This window comes from Solanum tuberosum, unplaced genomic scaffold (assembly GCF_000226075.1).
Source record: "Solanum tuberosum cultivar DM 1-3 516 R44 unplaced genomic scaffold, SolTub_3.0 scf00016, whole genome shotgun sequence".
Classification (NCBI taxonomy): Eukaryota; Viridiplantae; Streptophyta; class Magnoliopsida; order Solanales; family Solanaceae; genus Solanum; species Solanum tuberosum.
Window position 1 is genome coordinate 3,178,461 of NW_006238942.1, and position 19,089 is coordinate 3,197,549.

The following is a 19,089-nucleotide window of genomic DNA, read 5'->3' on the forward strand; positions in this document are numbered from 1 at the left end:
GATTGTGTTTGTTGAAGTTGTTGGTTGTGTTTGTTGAAGTTATTGGTTGTGATTGTGTTGAGGTCCTTGTTGATTTGGGACATGTTTTCGGTTGTGTTTGTGAGTTGAAATCTATTGTATGTTGAGGGGTTTATGATTCTAAGTGTTTGGGGCTGGAACCAATGAAGTTAAGGAGGTTTAGAGTTGGAAAAATAAAGGAGAAAAATTGAGTTTTCTAGGGAAAGGGGTGGCGCGTCGCGCCCCAAAAGAGCTTCTGAGCTTTCTCCCTTGGGGCGGTGCACCTAGCAGTCCTTCTGAGCTTTGTGGTCTGGCGCTCCGCGCCTCTCAGAGCGCCAAGAACGCCAAGTTTTCCCTTTCATTCCCTACTTTTTCATACATGTTCCTTGGTAATGTACCTATGTTTTATAGTTGTTTTCCACACTCCAAGGTACGTCTAAACGTCAAGAACCCATCCATAACATGTGATCAAACACCTTGAATCCATAAATCCAATTCAAGGAGAGTTAGTTTCCAAGTTAAGTGAAGTTAAGAGTTGAGCTTAGAAGTTAAGAAGCAAGTCAAGCAAGTCTTTAAAGTTGTTCAAGAGTCTTTATTGAACGTTTTAACTTCAATTTTAAGGCTCGAGTTTCAAGTTAAGTACAGAGTATAGAGTTGCAAGTTAAGCCTAGAGTATAAGTTGAGTTCATTTCTCAAGAGCTATTAGGGAACTAAGTATTCCCAAAGAAGTTTTAAAGAAATGTTTTCACATTTAAAGCAAGATTGGAAACTGAGATTTCCGAAGAGCCTTCGGGCTAGTTTTCAGAAAAAGAGTTATCGCTTTCTAAATGAAGCAAAAGGGGAAACTGAGATTTCCAAGATAGCCTTTGAGCTAAAGTTTTGAGTAATTATCTCAAATCAGCAGGAAGAAATATGTTTTAAAAACATAAGAGCCAGTATATATTTTGGGAGTAGTATTGAGCACCGAGTTGGGGGAGCGTTCAAAGAACTCACTGCCCCCATAGAACCATGTAGCCACCATGGGTAGAAGAGGTTCATACTTTTGAGATGAATCCTTTCAGACTAGACTAGTGGATCCATTAGGCAGTTCAGGTCCTATACCTTTGGCCGGGTACAGGATGCTCTGGCAACGTGGGGTTGATCGATGTATCATCACTATAGCTCTATGTGATGGTTGTCGGTTAGAGAAACTCCCACAACACTTATTTTATTCTCATACACAACATTTATTGTATTTTCATACACAACAAGTATTGTATTTTTATATACATCAGTTCATTTGTATTTTTATATACATCTCAGGCTTATTGTATCTTTGTATACATACAGAGTTTATAGCAGGTTTTAAACAACTTTTCTTTATATTGCACTTGTTTTAAAATGCATTATATTGAAATGAGTCAGTCAGGTTGAGTTGAGTTGAGCCAGGTAAGCTATTGCAGTTTCTTCCAGATCTTCCTGCTAGCCTTTGTTGCTTAGTTTTCCAGCTCGCATACTCGTACATTCAATGTACTGATGCCAGTTGGCCTGCATCTTATGCTTATGCGATACAGGTACCCAGGATCAGCATCCAGCACACCTTTGATCCAGCTGAGTACTCCAGAGTCAGTGGTGAGCCTCCTTGTCTTCCGAAGGACTCTGTTATTTTGTGTTCTTAGTTTTGTTTTGTTAGGATGTTGCGGGGTCTGTCCCAACATCCATCTCAGTATTTTAGACGCCTCATAGACAGACAGTCAGTTAGATAGTTTTGAGTCTCTCATCTATGTATATATGTAAATATTCTATTTTGGGACTCGAGTTGCCTTTTTGGTCAGATGTTATCAGTTAGGTTGTTTTATAACCTTGCATGGCATTGAGTTATTTTGTTGAGTTAGGTTTCCGCTGAGTTAAGAAAACCAGGCCAAGGGTTCGCTTGGGGCCAGCAATGGTCTTCGAGTGCCGGCCACATCCAGGGTGTAGGCTCGGGGCGTGACAAAATATCTAAACTAACCGACTCAATCTCTTACACTACAGGAAAATTGATTTTAAACGACCAAACTTTAACGAAAGAATATAAATCCAGTCGTTATAGGTGTATATATATTACGTCATAATTTTTTTCCTGTCGTTAAAAGGCAATTTTAATATAATATTAACGAAAGGACAATATTCAGACCTTAAGAAAATTAATACCCATACGTTAATAATAAAATAATGACACATACTTTTATTTTAATTAACAACCCATTTTATTTTTAACAATTTATTTATTTTTAATAAATAACTTATTACTCCTCTCTATTACCCTACCCACTCCCATCAGACATGTCGGTCTCCTATTACCCCACCCCCTCCGTGAGAACACCAAGCTTCAGATATGAACGATATTCTCGATTTTTCCGCTCACAAACTTACACCACGCACGCCACCTTCTCCACCCCTTAGAAGAGATACAGAAGTTTCTCAACACATCGCCCTTCTCTTCCGCTAGAAAGTGAGATACCTAAAGGAGATAACTCAGAGAACTAATTTGTTGGAGAAAAATCAGCAAACAGACCACAAAATTTGTGGTACCTTTAGCTCCAGGTATCTGTTCAAACTCTTATAAAGGAAATCAACGCCTATTTTTTTCTAATTGCAGAAGTTAGCTTTCGTTTTTTACTTTAAATTTCACCTGATTGTTGTTGTTCTTTGCTGTGTGTGATAATAATTTTGCATCTTCTTGGAGTTCCCTTCTTTTTAAAGTATGTTCTTTTGTTTTGACTATGATTTGTTAGGTGAAAATTCTGATTTTGTCCAATTTTATGTTTACTCTTTATGAATAATCTAGTTGTTTTCAGTAGGTTTTTGGTGTACATGATCTTAAATTATGTATAATAGTCATTGCAAGCATATGTTTGTGTGTACTTTCTGCAGTAGCCTCAATTGACAACAAAAGAAGATGCAATAGTGATAATTATTGAATAAATTGTCAATATGATAGTTTCTAGGACAAAATTTTCATTATCCTTCACAAGTGTTGTCACACCCTATTTCGAACTAGCCGAAACAGTTCACAACATAATATGGCTGACACTCTGATTTGTGGAAGAAAAAATAATTGCTTTGTTTTTGTTTTAGAGTCGCCACCTAAATTTTAAGGGGAATATTAGGAAAATCATTTTTTATGTAAGTGTAAACTCTGTTTTGATCTGTGAAACCAGTGAGATTCTGAGTAAGAGTTTTGGTTACTCGAGGAGAAGGTGTTAAGCATCCCTCAGAGCCTATCCGAAGTAGTCCTTAAACTCAATTTAACAAAATATAATTAGGAAAATTTGTTTATTTATTTGCTTAAAAAAATAATCAATGATAAGTTAATTAGCTAGTTTAAGAAAAGGGGTAGAATACAAGGTACGACATATATATATATATTTTTTATCATATTGTAAAATAAATAAATAAATGTACTTAAATGTACGATAAATTTATATGTCAAAAATAGATGTGTCTTATTTGTTGTTTTATTTATATATAGAATTAAACAGTAAAAATAAAATAAGATTATAATCGGGTTTAAATATATAGAGTGGTATGTGTGAAAAATGAAGTTTAATTAAATAAATAATAATGATACTAAATGTTAAAATATTATGCAAAAGTTTGTGATCTTAAATATGTTTATTATAAAGTGTAGTATATATATGTAAGTTGCTTAAAACATATGAACACTTATTACTTATTTACATCTATGGACAAACTGACGATAGATTATATGTAGCAAAATAATATGTATATTTAAGTGTAGGGATTTATAAATTATAATAAATAAATAAATAATATTAATAAAAGAGATAGTAGATATGAGAAAAAAATAATATGAAGTGTAACAAAATAATGAATTACGTATAAAGAAAACTGAAAAATATAGGATTTGTACCTTTTTGCATATGACATATATATGTATGTACCTTGTATTTTGAACTTGTTAGCATATCTAAAATCTTGAAATAATATGTTAAGAAATTTAAAATCTTTTAGTAATATTCAATTTTTTTTTTTAAAAAGAAATAATGGTGTATATATATATATATATTTATTTATTTATTTTTTTAATTTTTTTTTTTTTTTTTGAAAGGGTTAATGTAAAAAAAATAAAAATGGGCCTAACTATTGGTTACCCACGCCAAGTCATCACTCTTCCACCTTTAGTCTTGAAGGGTCTAAAAATCGCCTAATTATTTCAAAGATGAAGAATTAGGGCATCTAAATATTGGACTAAATAATGTTAATGTTAATTTCTATTAAGGGTCTACTAAAACTTATATAATTCTAGGTAAGAGATCCTAATTATCCTAAGGGAGAGAGATTGAAAGCTCTTTTATTTTAAAAAGGGTTTGTTTAAAAATCGTTAACAGACCAAAATTAGATTAATTAAAAGAGAACTTATAAAACAGGGGTTTAAGAGAAAATATTAACATAATATAAACTAGTTTTAAAAGAAAGTGTCAATTTATAAGATTTTATAAAAGGATAACTATAAACAATTTCGAGAATCAAACAATGTCTATTATAATCTTAGAGAAAATTAGTTAAGATTTAATTATTATTTTTTAACGAGCCAGAGGGCTTAAAAATGGATATAATTTATTGGGTAAAGGCTTTTCAAAAAAAAAAAAAAACTAACTTAAAGGATGGGGACCAAATTTTAGGCCATTTTGTTTTTTAAAGAAAATAATAATTGTATTCCATTTGAAAGTTGTGTTCTATCAACTAATCTACCCATTTTAAAGTTCTCAAAAAGTTGTATTATTACTCTAAAACATAATCACTTCTACGTACTAAATTCCAAACACTTACAAAGTTGTAAGAAAGATGTGTTTTATTGCACTCAAAATGTGCATTTTAATGTTCAAATTGTTACCCCTCAAGGCTCTCAAAATCTGCCCCCTTTTAAGCTAAAAAAATAAATAAAAAAATCTGCACTTTTAAAACCTTTAGAATCTACATTCTGGACTCTTATTCTGAGTAAAAGACAGCTACAAATGTTGTTAGTAACGGATGGTTGAAAACAAATAATAGTCGTAACATTCTATGTGTGGCATCACCACAAGTGTGACATTAATTGAGGAAATGACATAAGCTCACTAATATAGCATGCATAATGTCCTCTACAAAACACGATAAACAAGAGCAAATATCAAACATAAAGCTGCAATTCTGTAACGTTAATTAGAAGCAAAAATTATGTATATTTTAAGGACATAAATTCATAAAGAGAAGAAAAGGCGCTAGACACTATCGTTGCGATGGGGCTGCTAGACACAAGCGATAATGTAGGCGAGCACAAATCTGATTTGGACAGATGAATAGAGTCGTATCACAACTCCAAATGTGCTCCCAAGTGTACATGTACAAAAAAAAAAAGGAAAAAAAAAGAAAAATTAGCAAATGAGCTTATGAGAAGCAAATCAAAATGAAGTGAGTTAACTTGTACCAGCAATCACATTCTAATAGACATGATATTTTACAGAACAGCCTCTTTTCGTAAGTTAGATTTGGAGTACGTAATTGTAAAATGTATTTTCTACACCATGAAGTGAGCTTTAAGTATGTCTTAAGAATATATATATACACATCCTTTTGAGGCTAATAGAAAGGGGCAAACACAAATGGTCTCTGAAGAATGGCGCAACAAATATTTACATAGTTTATACAAAATAAAGATAGGACACTATAACTACTTCTACCGGTTATTAAGTATGGCTAAAGTTGTAATGACCCTCCAGGTCATTTTTAAATTAAAGCATTCATTCCATCGTTTAGAGCGTTCCTATAGTGACCCCAAGTCATTTATGACTTGCTGGCACTGACTGTTCGGTCGCCTGGTCGTTCGTTTGGGTTTTAGGCCCGTTTCCCTGTTTTGGAGATTTTATAACTTGAAAAGTTTACTTTGGTCAACCTTCTTGGAAGACGTGCTCAGATGAAAATTCTGACAGCTAGGTTAGCTTTGGAATATCGATTTTGGTCTAGAACAACCCTTTGTTCACTTCCCGAGGCTTTAGATGCCCGTTGTGGAATCTGGCTCAAAACGATACTGGGTGTGGGACCCACTTTTCATCGAAGCGATCTCCAATGGAAATTCTGACTTCACTGTTGAGTCCGAAATATCATTTTCAATCAAATTCCATATATGGTTTGTGTTTTTTTTGACTCCGAACGAGTCCGGAACATCGAAATTTAAGTTTAAAGAGTTGTTGAATTCTAACGCAGTGGTGACGTGGCAGAGCCACGCGACGCCATGTGGCAGCGTGTTGAAATCTGGAAATTTCCAGATTTAAGGACAATTTTCGTCCATTTTTCTTTCCTCATCTTCAAACATAGATATCTACTCCATTTTAAGCTCAAATTAGGTGATTCAAAAGGCTAATTTCAAGAGAATTTCATGGGGAATCTAGAGGTGAGCTCGGAAACGCGAGGGGAGGCTTCGTTTGAGGTAAGAAATCAATTTTAGCCACTGCCAGTGTGATTTCCGGTTGGTTTTGTATTTGAATTTTGAAATGTGAGATCTTGATCATCGTAAGTCCGTTTTAAGTCATTCTTGGGGCTAACTTGTAAAGTTTTTCGCAAGGATCGTCGTGGTATAATCTGTTTGGGTTGAAAGGGTTTCGTTTTTCCGAAAATTGGTGATCAAGGGGCTGCCCTTTTTAATTATTGTGGCTGATTTGCGGTGTTGTAGGCATCTGTTTGTGCTAAAATTTTGGGATATTAGTTTAGTAAGGTAGTTGGGACGTTTCCACGGATTCGATTTTGAGATTCTAAGTGTGGGCCCCACAATCCCGTTTTAGACCCGATTTTGGGTCCGTCTCCGAAAAATATAATTTTAGTGTCAACATATTCGTAATGACAGGGTGATTAACCTTTTGATAGTGGGGAAGCATTTGGAGACCGTTCGGAGAGGAAAAGCTCCGGTACCGTGAGTTGGAGCACGCGTGATCGGCTTTCAGGTAGGCTATGGTTTTCCCCTCGTGAGATTGAGCATGTTTAGGCAATTGTTTATTGATTTGCTTGAGTATGGAGGGGTTCGGGTGTGGAGCATGCTAAATTTCTATAATTCCTGCCTTAGACCTTATTTCGGGAAATTGTTAGATTATGACAGCATGACTCTTGATATTATTGAACATCCATACCTTGTGGTGTATATGATAATATTGATTTGAAATATGTTTGGCCTTAGTCTAGGCTTAGACTAGTGTTGCCATAGACTTGCGAGGTTTCGGATGTCGTTGGGCACTAGAACTTTTTCCGACGTCGTTTCGGATGGTCAGCTCCTCGTAGACTGATATAGCAGAATAGTACCCGGTTCGAGTCTGTGGTCCAGCCGATACAGGTTGCCTCATTAGCTATAGTACCCGGTTCGAGTCTGTGGTCCAGCCGATACAGGTTGCCTCATTAGCTATAGTACCCGGTTCGAGTCTGTGGTCCAGCCGATACAGGTTGCCTCATTAGCTATAGTACCCGGTTCGAGTCTGTGGTCCAGCCGATACAGGTTGCCTCATTAGCTATAGTACCCGGTTCGAGTCTGTGGTCCAGCCGATACAGGTTGCCTCATTAGCTATAGTACCCGGTTCGAGTCCGTGGTGTATTCCCAATTCCTCACTAAAGCTTCAGTTTAGTTTTGATTACTCTCATCTGTAGGTTGAGGTATTGGAGTTTGCAGATTTTCCGATTAAAGTCCGGGACGTAATGAGATCTTGGAATATAATTGGGAATGGTTCTGTTAACATCCGGAAATTGGTAATATTGTGATAGACCTTCTAGCTCCATTATTTTACTTCAACTGCCGGTGCATCTGTCGGGCTTATGGGGGTCCGTGCAGGTGGTTTCTTTTATTATGCATGAGTGTACCCGTCGGGTTTATGGGAGCCCGACGGAGTTAGTTAGATTCCTTGTCTTTGTTGCTTGAACGCTCGTGTACATACCCACATTTACTACTCTTTTACCCTTGATTGTGACCCTTTATTTGCATTTCAGTTCACTTTTGCTTATCTTGCTCAGTCGGCCTGATGCCTACTGGGTACCTGTTGTTTTGGTACTCATACTACACTCTGCATCTATTTTCGTGATGCAGGTCTGAGTACTAGCTACCGACGTTGATTCGAGCCAGCTGCGGTCGTGATCGGAGGCAAGGGTGAGCACACAACGTCATGGATTTGCCCGTCTCCTTCTGTACTTACCTTTGCTTGTCTTTTGCCTTTTTAGACAGCTTGTTTCTGTGGTCCGTTTTTAGGACTTGTACTTTTGTTAGCAGCTCTGTACTTGTGACTTCCAGGTTTTGGGAGGAATTCATTTTGTGTATTTATGTCTAGTCGCTTCCACCCGTTCATTGCATGTTCTTGTTATATTTATTACTATTTTAGGTTGATTGGTTGGTTTTCTACCCTAACATCCCATTACTTCGAGTTCCGGGATATAGGTCGGCTTGCCTACTGGTGGGTCATATAGTAGGCGCCATCAGGACCTGAGAAATTGGGTCTTGACAAAAGTAAACTTCATCTATCTAATTCATAAGATAAAAGAAATAGTCGTGTATAAACAGATACGTGCAACAGCCTAGTATCAACGTATTTAGGTTCATTTAGCATTTCGTTCTCTTATAGTCATATCTTTGATCAAAGGGACTTAAGGATATACGATACAAGATTTTAAAGCTTTAATCCTTGTTAATACATGAAGAACTCAATGATAAACCAAAAGTCATCCCTTACTAGTTCATAATACTAGATAAGATTCCAAGGTATTCTGTTATTTTCGGGTATAAAAGAGGGGATTCAAAGATCTGCTTGTAGGCAGATTTCCAGCAAGCAAATATTGCACTTTAGGCGCTTCAAAAAATTTCAAACAAACACCAGAATATCCATTAGATAATCAAGGTAAATTTTGTCTCAATTTTAAGACATAAAGATGTCCTCCTACCCATATATGGCATTTAAACACACACATTGTGACAGACATGGGCAAGGATCCTGATCCATATCAACTATTTTATATGCTTGAATTTAATAATCACACACGTTGTGACAAAAGAGTAAAGTGTAAGTTTAGCCAAGTTAATCACCCAAAATAGGCATAAAGCAGAAACAAGGAAGAGCTATGGATGTTTAGACATGGCAAATAACAACCTGACTTACACCATTTATGATGCAGAAGCAAAATTTTGTCAGAAAATATGAAACACGAGGAGGAAAAATAGATCAAAATCGATTATCCTAGAGTAAGAGTTAATCCAATTGGTTTGTATGAGTTCTGACAATGCTTAGTAGATATGCATTACAAAGTCAAGATAGAAAAGAAATAATTTCACATATTAAACATCAACGACGGAAATAAAATAGAGAGGAGAGGACTTCGCATTGGTCTCTTAATGGAGAACTTTAACAGAGGACAAATGTTTATGCTAACAGGACTGTAAAATATCAAACATGCTTAACCACTCGAAATAACATAGTCATTTTAAACTTAATGAGATTCTATAAACAAGACGTCTGAATTGTTAGTGCGAACAGATGGGACGTAATAGGGATTCAAGTTAGACATGATAACTCTTTCCTAACAAAGCTCGACACTTAGTTAAATCATGTAAATAAGGTAGGTAACCAAGTTATTTACCCTCCAACATGATTTTTAACAGAAGGGTATTGGTATCCTTAATCACACCATGCTTTAATAGAAAAATAAGGACATCTGGTCACATGGCAAATTAATCTAATAACATTGCAAGAACAAATTTTATTTATTTTTTATTTTTGACGAGGGAATAAAGCTAAGAAGATCATTGAAAGTACTAGTTTGAGAATTTTAACAACAGGTTAACATCATAACACTTCATAACTAAACGCCTGCAACGAAACGAGTGGATCAGTCACCAGCATAGTTAGGCTCAAACGAAAGGGGAATGGTTATGTCCAAATTTGTTTAGTTTCATTTAACACGTCATATAGCCTTCTCAAAAATCCAGTACTCCCTCCGTTTCACAAAGAATGACCTCCTTTCCTTTTTAGTCAGTTTAAAAAAGAATGACCTCTTTCCTTTTTTGGTAACATTTTACTTTTTGCTTTCCACGTGGCATGTTTAAGACCACAAGATTAAGGGCGATTTTGTACATTTGACATAACTTTAATTTAGGACCACAAGATTCAAAAGTCTTCTTTATTTACTTAAACTCCGTGCTAAGTCAAACCAGGTCATTCTTTGTGAAACGGAGGGAGTAGTTTATATTGACAACTTTGGGCACTGATTTGTTAACAGAATATTGTGTTGAAGACAAGACCCTTAGTCATCTCTTTTTCTTTTTTTTGAATTCTGAATTCTAACAAGATACAGGTATCACAACATTTTACCAACTATTCACAGACTAATTTTCAAATCAAGCTAAATCGAGGCAAGATTCTAGAAACACAAAAAAAAACATAAAAAAAACAAAACAAAACCAAACTAAATCAAAGATGGGGACATTTAAACAACCATAATTGATTCATGAAAAAAAAACAACTAAAAATAGGGGATAATACTGACCTTGTATAGAGCAGCAAACAAGAGCTTCAACGTCAAAAAATTTCAACTTCGAACTCGAACTTCAACTCGAAGAAGAACGAAAACAGAGAACAAAAGATTTTCGGATCCTTGTTTGTTTCCTTGGATTCTTTGTTGGATTTCTGGATTGTTTCTGGATGATTTCTGAATGTTCATGGGTCCTTTTTATGAGAACCAAAGGTCTGTTTTTATAGCCGAATTCAAACTTCCACTTGGCTTCAAGAATTCAAATTTTGAATTCTTGGGAAGCCAAGTCTGAGGAAGAACAGAAAAATTATAATGAAGAGGGCAAGAAATCTTTCAAGAATCAACCTTTTCAGGTCGATTTGAGAGGATGAGTGATTGAGGGAGCGTTTTTCCGGTGGCACAGAGTCATTTCTCTGACAGAGGTAGATGGGGGATCACGTGGGGAGAGGTGATGGAAGCCATGGGAGAGGAGCTTGGGGCGTTGGTTTTTGGGGAAGAGAAAGAGGTGTGGAGGGTGATCGTGATGGAGAAGACGTTCTGGAAGAAGAACGTGATTTCTGGAAAAACAGAGTATAGGGGCGGTGGTAGAGGTCTAAAAGTCTTTGGTTTGATCTAGACTGTCCGATCGTTTGATCTAACGGTTAATAAAAATCAAGGGTTAAAAAAGATTAATAATATATATATATATATATATATTTGATAATAATTATATATTAAAAAGATGAATTAATTAAAGCCATTGGATTAAAATATAGGGTTGAGATTAAAAGTTAAGAAGCATAATCCATGTGCTCGCCTACGTGGCACACACGGATTATTGGCCGGTTTAAGGGGACTTGGATTGCCAAGTTTTGTTCAAATTAAATTCATTATGACCTCTTCTTTATTAACTAACTATAATTTATTAAATTAAAAATAATTATTTTTGTAAAACTAGCTTATTTGATAAAATTAGTCACTCTTAAAATTAAATTAATACAAATTAGTAACTCATTAATTAATTAAGCTTTCTAATTTTAAACAATGTACTAAAAATATCTATTGCGACAAAAGAAATTATATTTGAACAAAAAATAGACTCAATTCTTAAGAACGACACTTATTTAAAAATGAGAAAGTAAGTAGTAATATAATATATTTAATTTTTATAAGAAATAACATTTATGAAATAAATTTATCAATTAAAAAATAAATAAAAATATTTTCGTATCCCTATAAAACTTTCATAACATATATATTTATTTATTAATATTATTATTTTAGTTACATGTTGAGAGCCAAACTTGGGTGTCAACAAGTGTAATTCTACCATATAATATGATACAATTTTTTGTGTAAACTATAGAGATTAGGTTTCCTTATTCCCATTTTCTTTATTATTTTTGTTGTTCTAGTCAAAACACAGTAGTTGTAGCACTAATATGAATTCAAAATACTAACTTTTTTATAACCACAGGAATGGCCGAGGACCTGACCTTTTATGTACATAGGACACTATACAATCTTTGCAAAAAAATGTAGCAAGGAGGAACTCTATATATCATCTTTTTGATAATCTATTGTAACTTTAATACAATGACTTACAAAATATTAGCTTTGTCACATCTAAGTCTGTTGAAAATTTGGCCCTAGTCTTATTGGTTTTGTTCTATCTGTGTTGCTTTATTACTTTATGATTATGATCTGTATCTACAAGTACAAGTATACATCTTGAATTTTCCCACCATGGGAATAAGATTCATTCTCAAAGCCATTTATTGGTTAAGCAATATATAACTCATGATTTGATAACGAGTGACAACAACATTTTGATGTACACATGGAGTTGAGGTTGTAATATTGCCTTTCTTTTTTCTTTTTCTTGAACTAGAAGTAGCTCGTTGAGTATTATCCAGTCATTCAAAGAAAAGACATATTATTTTAGTTCAGGCCCTTTCATTATTGTTAAGTTATATTAAATGCTTACATTGTAACATTTCCTTACATTATCGTTAAGTTGATGACATTTTTATAATGCATGGTTCAACCCTGCTTGGATTGACTCCAGTCCCATGTATTCTACTTCTTTAATTTTGGGTCTACTTAAGACAACTTCATGTGGTTCCATGGCTTAGGCTAGGCAGACTTTCAAAAATTTAACAGTATGTGCTACTATTAGCATGATTAAATTCTTCAATATATTTACAGTTCAAAATGCATAGCCTGTTTAGGATTTTAAAAAAATCCACGTCTCTGTTTAATATCATTTTAGATGTGGGAAAAGTATTGTATATTCTACAATCTATCAAATAGTACTAAATCAATACCTATTGTAAAAGAGGTTTTTCATGTGAAGATCTGACTGTGAATACATTTTTTTTCCTGAGTATACGTCACCTTTAATTGACAATTCAACGATTCGTTTTTCCCTGAAACTCCAAAGTCAATGCCTCTCTGTGTTATTCTAGTGAGTAGTTGTTGGGTTTAGCAAGGTGTGAATGAGAAATAAAAAGAGAAAATGGAAAGTCGAGGAACCAATGAAAGTGGGGGAACCAATTTTGGAGGAAAAAATGAAAAGCCATTGCAAAGTGCAAATGAAAAGTCATTTTTACCATATTGGTAGAAGAAAGGAAATTATTGTCCTTATTTTAGGAAACACTTCCTTTAGTTCTTAAAGGGTTAAGAAGAAGATGCCCCCTCGCGCCGTCGTCGTCGCTCGCTCGGCCTCGGCTTTGGCTTCGAATTCGGATTCGGATTCAGATCTCGCGCATGATGTGATTGATTGATAATATTTTTGGACAAAATTTATTTAATCAATCTTGTTAATTAATTTTCTTTTCTCTTATAAATTAATTCAGAATGTTAGTTAAATAATAGAATTAATTTGTTCCTTCCGAAAAGTCGTTACTTTTCCCAAAAGACACAACGTTCTGGAAAAAATGGGTCTGAACAGACGCGTTCCTTGCTGTAAATGGCTATAAATAAGAGGTTTTTTCATTTTTCAAACACTGAAATTTTTTACTCTCTGCATACATTTTCTTACATAAACAAAATTGTCGATCGACTGAGTCTGTGTGTGCTCTTGTTGCTGTTCTTGCGTTCGCTGAAGTTATTGAAGTTTGAGGTACCGCTACTTCTTTAACAGGTAAAACCGTTTTATCTTGGGAGGAATTAATCTGCAACCTCGGGTACAGTGAGGGGATTAAATTTCTTAAGGAAACACAGTGGTTTCTGTGGACTCGGATCAAAAGCATTTTATCTATTTCATCTTTTTTCTGTTTCTGTATTATTGACTAACCTGAATACAGGAGATAACAATCTTAAGAAATTTACAAAAGAACATATAAACTTTATCGTTAAATCAGAAACAGTCTGTGTAAGGATTTATTCTTTACTATTAGTATTTCACATACTATAATTGTCTAGCATTTGTGACAGAAAAATGACTAATTCAAGTCAAGTAAATGTTGGAATAGTAAGTGTTGTAACAACATCGGTTGCACACAAATCGTTCAATTATTGCCCTAGCACCGGCTGAGAAACCTGCAAAGTTTTCTGGAGTCGACTTCAAGAGATGGCAGCAAAAGATGTTCTTCTATCTGACTACATTGAGTCTGCAAAGGTTCATTAATGAGAACGTTCCTGTTATGTCGGATGAAAATCCGCCTGAAGAATGATTCTTGGTAACAAAAGCATGGACACATTCTGATTTTGTGTAAAAATTATATTCTGAGTGGCCTGCAGGATGATCTGTACAATGTGTACAATAATGTCAAAACCTCAAAAGAACTCTGGGATGCTTTAGGAAAGAAGTACAAAACAGAAGATGCCGGAATGAAGAAGTTCATTGTGGCAAAGTTTTTGGACTGTAAGATGATAGACAGTAAGACCGTCGTCACCCAAGTTCAAGAATTGCAGGTCATAATCCATGATCTCCTTGCTGAAGGTATAAATTTATTTAATACCTATGTTGGAAATGTTAAGTTTATTCTTAATACTCACATAATCTTTAATGTAGGGTTGGTTGTGAATGATGCTTTTTAAGTAGCTGCCATTATTGAGAAGTTACCTCCATTATAGAAGTACTTCAAAAACTACTTGAAACATAAATGCAAGGAGATGACTGTTGAAGATCTCATGGTAAGGCTGAGAATCGAAGAGGATAACAAGGCCATAGAAAAGAGGTCACGTGGTAATTCAGCAATATCTGGAGTAAATATTGTTGAAGAAGATCCCACAAAATCAAAGAAAAGAAAGAAAGCATCTGGTCCAAAGAGCAATCCTCCTAAGAAGAAATTACAATGAAAGCTGCTTCAATTGTGGCAAACGTGGTCATAAGGTTACTGAATGTCGGGGTCCCAAGAAGGACAAGAAGAAGGATCAAGCAAATTTAGCTGAATCCAAAGGAGAGATGGACGATCTCTGTGCAATGCTTTCAGAATGCAACTTGGTTGGAAATCCAAGAGAATGGTGGATAGATTCTCGCGACTCATGCCATGTTTGTGCTAACAAAGAATTATTTGCATCATACACTCCAGCACCAACAGATGAGAAGTTGTTTATGGAAAACTCCGTTGTTGTAAAGGTGGAAGGAACATGCAAGGTCCTTTTAAAGATTACATTAGGCAAGGTGGTGACTTTGAACAGGGTTTCGTATGTTCTGAAATTGCGAAAGAACTTAGTTTCTATACCAGTTCTGACTAAGAACAGATTCAAATGTGTATTTGTTTCTGATAAAGTTGTAGTGAGTAAGAATGAAATGTATGTAGGAAAAGGTTACCTCACTGAGGGCCTCTTTAAACTCAATGTAGTTGCAGTTGATATGAATAAAGATTCTGCTTCTTCTTACTTGCTTGAGTCTAAATGTTTATGGCATGAACGTTTGGGACACGTTAATAACAAAACCTTGCAAAAACTAATTAGCTGAAATGTTTTGCCTAAATTTGAGTGCAATAAATCAAAATGTCAAGTTTGCATTGAATCTAAGTATGCTAAGCATCCTTATAAGTCTGTTGAAAGGAATTCATATCCCTTATAACTGATTCACACGGACATTTGTGACGTGAAGTCAACACCAACACATGGTGGGAAAAAGTATTTCATAACTTTTATTGACGATTGCACTAGATATTGTTATGTCTATTTGCTAAATGGTAAGGATGAAGTAATAGATGCATTTAGGCAATATAAAACTGAAGTTGAAAATCAGTTGGATAGAAAGATCAAAATGATCAGAAGTGATAGAGGTGGAGAATATGAATCTCCATTTGCAGAAATATGTTTGGAAAATGGAATCATCCATCAAACTACTGCACCTTACTCTCCTCAATCTAATGGAATTGCGAAAAGGAAAAACTAAACTTTAAGGAAATGATGAATGCCTTACTTATAAGTTCAGGTTTACCACAAAAACTTCTGGGGGGGAAAGCTATCCTTACAGTAAATCGAATACTCAATATAGTGCCGCACACGAAGACATATGTTATTCCATATGAGAAATGGAAAGGTAGAAAACCCAACTTGAAATATTTCAAAGTGTGCGGGTGTCTAGCCAAAGTCCAGGTTCCTATACCTAAGAGGGTGAAAATAGGGCTTAAGACTATTGATTGTGTATTCATTGGATATGCCACAAATAATAAGGCATGTCCATTTTTGGTTCATAAGTCCGAATATCTTGATTTCATGATAATACGGTAATGGAATCAGATAATGCTGAATTTTTTGAACATATCTATTCGTATAAAACTAGACTTGAGTCATCTAGTGGGAGGTCTAAACAACCCGAGAAGAACCAAAAGAGAATGAAACCAATGAAGAGAGTCCAAGACGCAGTAAACGTCAAAGAACAGCTACTTCATTTGGATCTGATTTTGTAACATTCCTTCTTGAAAGTGAGCCTCAAACATTCAAGAAAGCAATGTTGTCTAGCAACTCAACCTCTTGGAAGGAGGCAGTCAATAGTGAGATTGAATCAATCTTACGCAATCATACTTGGGAGTTGGTTGATCTTCCTCAAGCAATCATACCTGGGAGTTGGTTGATCTTCCTCCAGGGAACAAACCCTTGGGTTCAAAATGGATCTTCAAAAAGAAGATGAAAGATGATGGAACTATTGACAAATATAAAGCAAGACTTGTTGTCAAAGGCTTTAGACAGAAAGAAGGTCTTGATTATTTTGACACATACTCGCCAGTGACTAGGATTACATCAATTCGGATGTTAATTGCCCTAGCTGCAGTATACGGTCTTGAAATCCATCAAATGGATGTGAAAACCGCATTCTTAAATGGAGAGCTGGAGGAAGAGATTTACATGGAACAACCTGAGGGCGTCATAGTTCCCGGTAAAGAAAAGAAAGTATGCAAACTTGTTAAGTCACTTTATGGACTAAAACAAGCACCGAAACAATGGCATGCAAAATTTGATCAAACCATGTTGTTAAATGGATTTAAGATCAATGAGTGTGATAAATGTGTTTACATTAAAGACACTCCGAATCAGGAAGTCATTGTATGCCTATATGTGGATGACATGCTGATAATGAGCAAAGACATTACCAATGTAAAAGCTACTAATCGTATGCTCGCTAGTAAGTTTGATATGAAAGATCTAGGAGTAGTCAATTTGATATTGAGAATTAAGATTCACAGAACTCCTAACGGTCTAGCACTGTCTCAATCTCATTATATTCAAAATGTACTTGAAAAGTTCAAGTATTTGAATTTCAAAAAAACAAAGACCCCAATTGATGTGAACCTTAATCTTGCTAAGAATAAAGGTGAAAGTCAGACTCAATTGGATTATGCCAGAGTATTGGGCAGTTTGATGTATGTCATGAATTGTACTCGACCAAACATAGCCTGCGCTATAAGTAAACTGAGTCGATACACAAGTAATCCCAATCAAAATCATTGGTTGGAATTGAAGAGAGTTTTGGGGTACTTAGAAGACACTTAAAACTATGTTTTGCATTATAACAAATATCCAACAATTCTTGAAGGATATAGTGGTGCAAATTGGATTACTGAGTCAACTGAAACGAAATCCACAAGTGGATATGTTTTCACTATTGGTGGAGGAGCAATATCTTGGAAATCATCCAAACAAACATGTATAGCTCGCTCTACAATGGAGTCTGAATTCATCACCTTAGACAAGGCAGGTGAAGAAGCTGAATGGCTCCGGAATTTCTTAGAAGATATTCCATTTTGGCCCAAACCAATGGCCCTTATATGCATACACTGCAATAGTCAAGCTGCAATAGGAAGGGCTGGAAGTGTTATGTATAACGGGAAGTCTCGTCACATAAGACGAAGACATAACTCTGTTAGACAACTACTCTCTAGTGGAATTATCATAATTGACTATGTAAAGTCAAAAGATAATGTGTCGGATCCACTTACAAAAGGCCTAACTAGAGAGGGAGTTGAGAGATCATCGACGGGAATGGGACTATGGCCGAGAACAAGTCATCGTGGTGGTAACTCTACCTAGAAGACTGGATATCCCAAGATCTAGGTTCAAGGAGATCAAACAAAGTCATAAATGACGGTTCAACATTGTCAAAACTTATTTTATGGTCCATTCTCATGATGAGACAATGTTCAGTAACCAGGATAAAGGCATAAGGACTTTTTAATGGTTTCTAAGTTGATACATGGTATATCAAATAGGGTATCTACGGGATAACACAGTTAGAAACCACCTATGTAATTGTGAAGTGTAAGTCGCTTCAAGGAGAATCCGGTAAGGCCAGTTCTCTAAGCACTTATTAACCGAGATGTGTTCATGGCTGAAACAAACAAAATAATGAGAACCAAAAACAGTTCAAGGGTTGATTGTGTGACTTATGTTGTCTAGGTATACACCAAAGCTCAACGGTTCAAAGATATCAAATCTACCGATTGACCAAGTATATCCGATATATGTTCACTACAGAAAGTTTAAAGGGAAACCTACATATCCAGATGCGATTAACCCTTACTTACAAGACACACAAGTTTTTCATGCATATGTTTTAACTATAGTCATTCCTCATTCATGTGGGGGATTGTTGGGTTTAGCAAGGTGTAAATGAGAAGTAGCGAATGGGAAATAAAAAGAGAAAATGGAAAGTGGAAGAAACAATGAAAGTGGGGGAACCAATTTAGGAGGGAAAATGAAAATTCATTGCAAAAGTGCAAATGAAAGGTCATTTTTACCATATTGGTAGAAGAAAGGAAATTGTTGTCCTTATATTAGGAAACACTTCCTTTAGTTCTTAAAGGGTTAAGAATAAGATGCCCCCTCGCGCCGTCATCGTCGCTCGCTCGGCCTCGGCTTCAACTTCAGATTTGGATTTGGATTTGGCAAATGATGTGATTGATTGATAATATTTTTGGACAAAATTTATTTAATCAATCTTGTTAAATCATTTCCTTTCTCTTATAAATTAATTCAGAATGTTAGTTAAATAACAAAATTAATTTCGCAACGAATTATTTGAAATTCGCGCGTAACGGTAAATTTGTTTGAAAGGATTTATTCCTTCCCAAAAGTCGTTACTTTTCCCAAAAGACACAACGTTCTGAAAAAAATGGGTCTGAACAGATTTGTCTG

General features: G+C 35.2%; 1 long non-coding RNA gene across 1 annotated transcript; it reads left to right on the forward strand.

Annotated features, from left to right (window-relative positions):
- Window positions 1–6,393: 6,393 nt before the first annotated feature.
- Window positions 6,394–8,200, forward strand: LOC107063281 (uncharacterized). Its single transcript, XR_001475185.1, has 3 exons — window positions 6,394–6,448; window positions 6,883–6,959; window positions 8,084–8,200. It is a non-coding gene; the product is annotated as an uncharacterized lncRNA (long non-coding RNA).
- The last annotated feature ends 10,889 nt before the right edge of the window (window positions 8,201–19,089 follow it).